The sequence below is a fragment of the Notechis scutatus genome, chromosome 13, assembly GCF_049901735.1.
Source record: "Notechis scutatus isolate UNSWTSFEM ecotype Mainland chromosome 13, rNotScu1.2, whole genome shotgun sequence".
NCBI lineage: Eukaryota > Metazoa > Chordata > Lepidosauria > Squamata > Elapidae > Notechis > Notechis scutatus.
The window spans coordinates 3854607-3860683 of NC_142021.1; positions in this window are offsets into that span (position 1 = coordinate 3854607).

Consider the following 6077-nt stretch of genomic DNA (forward strand, 5'->3'; position numbering starts at 1 on the left):
ACTATTCAAAATTTCCACTACCGGTTCTATAGAACCGGTCCAAACTGGCTGAATCCCACCTCTGGCACAAACACGCGATCTGTGAGGTCAGATTCACATTTACAGCCCCACTTGTCCCTCTCTTCGCCTCTTAACCGCCCACTTGGCTTAGACCCCAACCTGAGTTTCCTTCTATAGGTAGCCCTCGACTTACATCGGTCCGTTTAAGGGCCATTCGAAGTTACGATGGCGCCGAACAAATAGGACTCCAGGACCGCTTTTCACACTCGAGACCATGGCGGCATTTCCCAGGGTCACGCGATCCACATTTGGCCGCTTGGCAACTGGCATCGTACTTAACGACGGCTACGCCGTTACGCGATTCCCCATAGTCAATTGGGGGGGGGGAGTCAGATTCGCTTAATGACCCAATGATCCCCTTAACAACGGTGGCGAGAAAGGTCATAACCAGAGGCAAAGCTCCCTTAACAACAGTAGTGCCATGGACATGTTGCATCCCGCTGCGGTTGTAAATCGAGGACTACCTGTATTGGACATAGGCCCGGGGTGTCAAGATTGCCGGTTTCTAGCAGAGAGAAATTCAGGTGTAGAAAGACAGAGAGAACAATTGAGGCAGCGTAAAAAACAAGCAGGAGAAGATTTCTTATCAGCTTGTTGTTGTTCTGGGTTGCCTAGTCACGAGGTGGAGATAAACAATATTTGGGGATCTCCCAAAACATCCCTAGAAGGGATTTGTGGGGACAGAAAATCAACGGTGAGGACATTTTAGCACATCCTCAGTTATCAAGATCTTCCAACAGCAATCACGGGGGGAATGCTTGCCTTAGACCTTATCAACCCGTGAACAACCAGAACTTGTGAGTGAGGAGGCCCAACTCCTTCTGAAATCTGGACCGGGTTTAATGTCGGTACAGCCCCCCAAGAGTGAAGGAATCCTAGTTTGTAGCTAGCCTGTACGGCCTTAGGGTCCACGGAGAAGTCGAAATTCAAGGGAGAGGGCTGTCTGAAGAGCGTGGGGTTAGGGACGTGGCTCTTACTTCCTTGCCTTCTTTCAGAAACACGGCAGTTCCGATCAGGGGTGGGATTCAAAAAAATTCAGCAAGCGGTTCTCTACCCAGTTGCTGGGTGGGCGTGGCCATAGGGGGTGTGTGGGGCCTACCAGAACTTCCAGGAGGCCCATTTTTTGCCCTCCCCACACTCCAAAAGCTTCCCGCGAGTCTCTGGGAAGGCAAAAATGGCCTCCCCCAGGCTCTGGAGAACCCTCAATAGGCCCGTTTCTGGACTTCCAGGAGGCCCATGTTTTTGCCCTTCATGAGCCTCCGTGTGAACCCTGTGTTTACCTGCCGCATGGATACTCCAGGGAGGGGAGGGGTGAGCAGGGCCAGCCCGTCCTTGCAACTACCAGTTTGGTGAACGAGACATAAAATTAGCACCCGGTTCGTGCGAACCGGTGCAAACCGGCTGAATCCCACCCCTGGTTCCAATGGGAAAGCCTTTAGGGGAAACCACTTTTCCTTGAGATGTCCCAAGTCCCAATCCACAATGTTATGTTCCAGAAGCAGATCTGCAGATCTTTTTGGGGACCACCCAGTTAAGCATTATGCAAAGTCCGGAAAGGATACTTCTTCCTTATCCAAATCCATAACACTCATTTTCCATCCTTAAGTGTCTCCTGGTCCCCAGAGGAAGCCAGCTTGGAACTAGGGTAGAGGACAAAGGACAGAGGGATCTTCTCTCTAGACAGAAAAGGATCCTACTTGCCTCCAGGAGAAACCTTCAAAAGACTCCAGGTGTCCTCCCTCAATCTTGCCTCTCATGCTTCCTTCATCATGAGCCATCAGGCTACCTGAGTTCTACCTCTTCAGAGGGTAAAATGGCCCATTTGATCAGAGATTGCTCTTCCCTGCAACAATTGGGATACAACCCAGGTTGATGGGCTCGGTGAGAAGAACCTCTTGGTTCTAGAACCACCATTCTCAACCTGGTGTCTTCCAGGGATCTGGGACCCCTGTCCTGTGCAGGTTGACAATGAAGGAAGCCTGGCTCAACCCATTCTGGAAAACACCAGCTTAAGAAAGAGGCTGTGGGTAGATAGAAATCCAGTCTTCCTGTCACAAAATCCAGTATTAATATTCCATATATATTTTTTGATATGCACCTTATGAGGTAACTGGGCTGGGAACAACTTGACTGGCCCAAAATCACGCAGGGAGCTTCCATGGTTGAGGTTGGACTGGACCTGAGGTTCTTTATGTCTACACCATTCTGGTTTTGGGGTTGAGAAAGAATGGTCCAATGTCTTCCAGGGAGCTTCTGTGACCAAATAAGGGTGAGACTAGAAAGTGGCTCCATGCCCTCACTCTTAACACACCAGCTCTGCATGACTTCTTCCAAAATTGAGAACAGCAGCTCCAACAGAGCCAAGATCGCTGCTACTGAGGTCCTTTTGAGAGGTCAGGTTATAGCAGTTGGAAATGCAACTCTGCAGATCTTTAAAAATTAGCATCATGGAGACAACTTCTTAACAGCTTCTTAATTTAAAGTTCAAGAAGGAGGAGGAGGAGGAGGAGGAGGAGGAGGAGGAGGAGGAGGAGGAGGAGGAGGAGGAGAAGAAGAAGAAGAAGAAGAAGAAGAAGAAGAAGAAGAAGAAGAAGAAGAAGAAGAAGAAGAAGAAGAAGAAGAAGAAGAAGAAGAAGAAGAAGAAGAAGAAGAAAGAAGATGAAGATGACGACAATAACGGTAGCTGGTCAGATATGATGAAGTTGTTCCAATGACTGGTAGTTTGAGACATCTAAGTTCTCTAGACCAGGGGTCTCTCCAACCTTGGCAACTTTAAACCTGGGGGACTTCAACTCCCAGAATTCTTGGGCTTGAAGTCCTCCAGGATTAAAGTTGCCAAGGTTGGAGACCCCTGGTCTAACCTGGAGGAAAGTAACCAAGTGTCCCTCCTCCCCCTTCCCCAGTTGCCTTAGACCAGAGCTGGCTTGGCTGGGGAGTTGAAGTCCCCATAACTTAAAAGTTGTCATGGGTGAGAGAAGGTTCTGCCTTAGGTTGTGGGTACAAGACATGGCCACAGGCTCTTTCTAAGCTAGGAGATCTTGCCTCAATGCTGGCCTTTCTCAAGCTTTCCATGAGTATTAGGACTAGAAGGTCAAGGAAGGTGCCTAAGCCAGCTAAGAATGTTAGATGTTGGAGAACATCTCCAAGTCACCTATGAATGGCTCAATTCATAGCATTTGCACTAATCGTGGCTACGTCCTTCTCTCCTACGTGGAGAAGGATATGGTTTTCATGGTTATCATTAGGGTTAATTAAGCCAATGATATTTAAAAGAAGGCCCTGGGGAAACTAGGTTGGGTTAGCACAATAACATCTGCAATGATTTGTGTTGGGAGGCATTGCGACAATTTGCCATCTGGCACCTTTGACAATGCCTGAAAAAAAGACCAAAAAGCTACCATACTTATTTCTGGGGGGTGGAAAAAGTAGGATCAGGAATAAAAAACAACAACAGCTGATATGATCAAGGTTTCGATCTGGGCGTTTCCCAACTGGATAATTTTCTGGAACCCCCATTTTTCAATCTTGGGTGGCTTGGTGAACTTCAACTCCCAGAATTGCCCAGGACTGGGGACAAATATTCAAGCTGCCAAGATTTAATAAATGCTAGGTAGGTCTACAATTTCAAGGCCCAGAGTTTCTTAAGTATTATGCAAAGGTGGTGGCCAGTAAGAGATTCTGGAACTTGAAGAAAAAAAAAATATTTCTGGAAATTAAAACACATTGGGAGAAGGCGCCAAATCAGGCAAAATGGGGAGATAACTTGGGTTAAATTATCCCCCACAATTTTGGAGAGAGAATTCAAGCCCATTTGTTGCTGCTCGATTGAGCACCTCAAATTGTCCTTCGGGATCTGATTTGTCTTACAAGCTAGATGGTGTATTTGTCTTTGGCAACTTTTACAGGGCCTTTCCAAAGTGTTACTCCCCCTAAATTCAAAGAACGAGGACTTCCATCATTCCCCAGCCAACATGGGTTGGTTAAGACTGGCCTGGATCTAATTCGGTGCTTTCTTCTACCAAGAATGGTCTTGGCGCTGTTGGACAGGGGTACGCCATAGAGTCCCAACATGTATGGCCAATAAAACATAACTCGTCCGTGTAGTACGCCACCCAAGATGATGGCCGTATTCAGACAAGCTTCCTGACCTGGGATTAACGGAACATGTTAGGAACAATACACGACCGAACGAGTCACTTAGCCGCCAGATGGATTTGCTTAATAACGGTGGCAAGCCCTCGTACGGTGGAGCGAAGCTCGCTTAGCGGCGGTCTTGCTTAGCCATGGAAAACAAATTTTTTTGGGTGGGGGGGGGAGTCGTGGGCTCTCCGTAAAGAAATAACTTGAAGGCAAGGTTGTGCGAACAGCAATCATGGTTAGGTGGGGAGTTAAGCCCGCAAGCCAACTCCCTTCGCCATGGAGGGAGAAAGGAGAGAAAAACAGAATAAACGGGGGAGGGGGACGGACCAGATCCAGAGACTCATGAAGGCAGAGAGGCGAGTTGGGTGAGAAATCTCATCCTTAAAAAGAAAGAAAATCCCTGCACACAAACACTTTTTGCTCCTCTCCTCTCTTTATTTTATTTTGGAAAGGGAGGGTTTCATTTTTTTCCCCCCGCCTGGATTTGGAGGAAATCCGATTTGCCACGATAGGCAGCTTATATCCTCTTCCGTAATTGGAACCAGGTTCATCGGCCAGCCCTTAAAATTCTGCCCCTCGGGTGATGTCAAGGACTACATTTCCCTCCCCCACCCCCATTTTTGCCCTGCCTGCATGGATGTTGTTGGAATGTTTGGGAATGATGGGACATATAGTCCAAGAGGTGCAGAGGACGCTGCCCAGGGAAGAGGGCTGGGAACCAAAGGCAGCTTTTGCCGCTGGCAAGAGGCCACGTTGGCCTTTTGGGTGTGTGGCCTGACTGGCGCCTTCCCCTCTGCCAGAGGCACTGGAGAACTGGTTTTGGCTGGTCACTGGGGACGGGGTGGGGTTACTGGGTGGTGGTGGTGGTGGCGTGTGGGTGGAGGGGAAGGAGGGGTGAAACAAGCACATCGCTGGAGCAGGCAGACAGAATGTATTTATATAATAGGTCTGTGTACATACCAAAACCATATCGTAATTTTTGTACGTAGCAGTCCTGTATATAACTGTACGGTTTTTATAAGATATTCTATAAAGGCATATTTTAGTAGAAAAAGCACACGACTCCTGGTTCTTTGGAGGGGGGGAATCAATCTGGACGTGGATGTGGTAGTTCGGTGGTCCCCCAAGGACCAGCTTCGTGGTGGTTTTTTCCCCCCGTGGACCAGAGGCATTGTCGTGGTTTCGTGCGCTGCCTGCATCCCACGGGGGGAGGCTTCGCTTCTTTGCATGGCCCGGTGCCAGTCCACGGAAGGGGAGGGGGGTTGGGGACCCCTTTTGTAGATGGAAAAGACTGAGGTTCAGTCATACTTGTTAAGGACGTCTTTTATCACGTTTGAATCACCTGCTGACTGGGCTACTGAAGCGGCCGAGCATTCTGACCCAGCTCCCCAAACACACCCTCTGCATTTAAATAAAATTATTCCTTTATTAGGAGCCCCAGCAAAAAGTTTCTCTCTCGCCGCAGGCTAACAAGTCCGTCCATCTAGAAGTCTGCCACTTCTAAGTCATCTCCACCCAGTCTTTTATCCCCAGAGCTAGGGTGGGGCCTCACTAGCAGTGGTGGCTCTTCCATCCCAAGGACCGGCTCATAGAATTCCACTGCTCTCCTCTCCTCTGCCTTCTGTGCATCCATGCCTCAGGCACTGGGCCCAGCTGTTCCTCCTCTTCCTCATCAGCCACCTCCAGACCTGGGGGCTGTTGACTCTCCAGCGGAGGGCTGACGGATGGCCCAGGCTCTGCCTCTGTCTGTGTGCCAGCTCCATTCCCTCTTCTTTCCCCTCAGAGCTCTCAGGTTGCCTTGAGGCTGGCCTTGACTCCCACACTTCCTCCTTCTCCTCTGATTTGGCTGTGGGAGGGGCCAGCGGCCGACAGGCCAC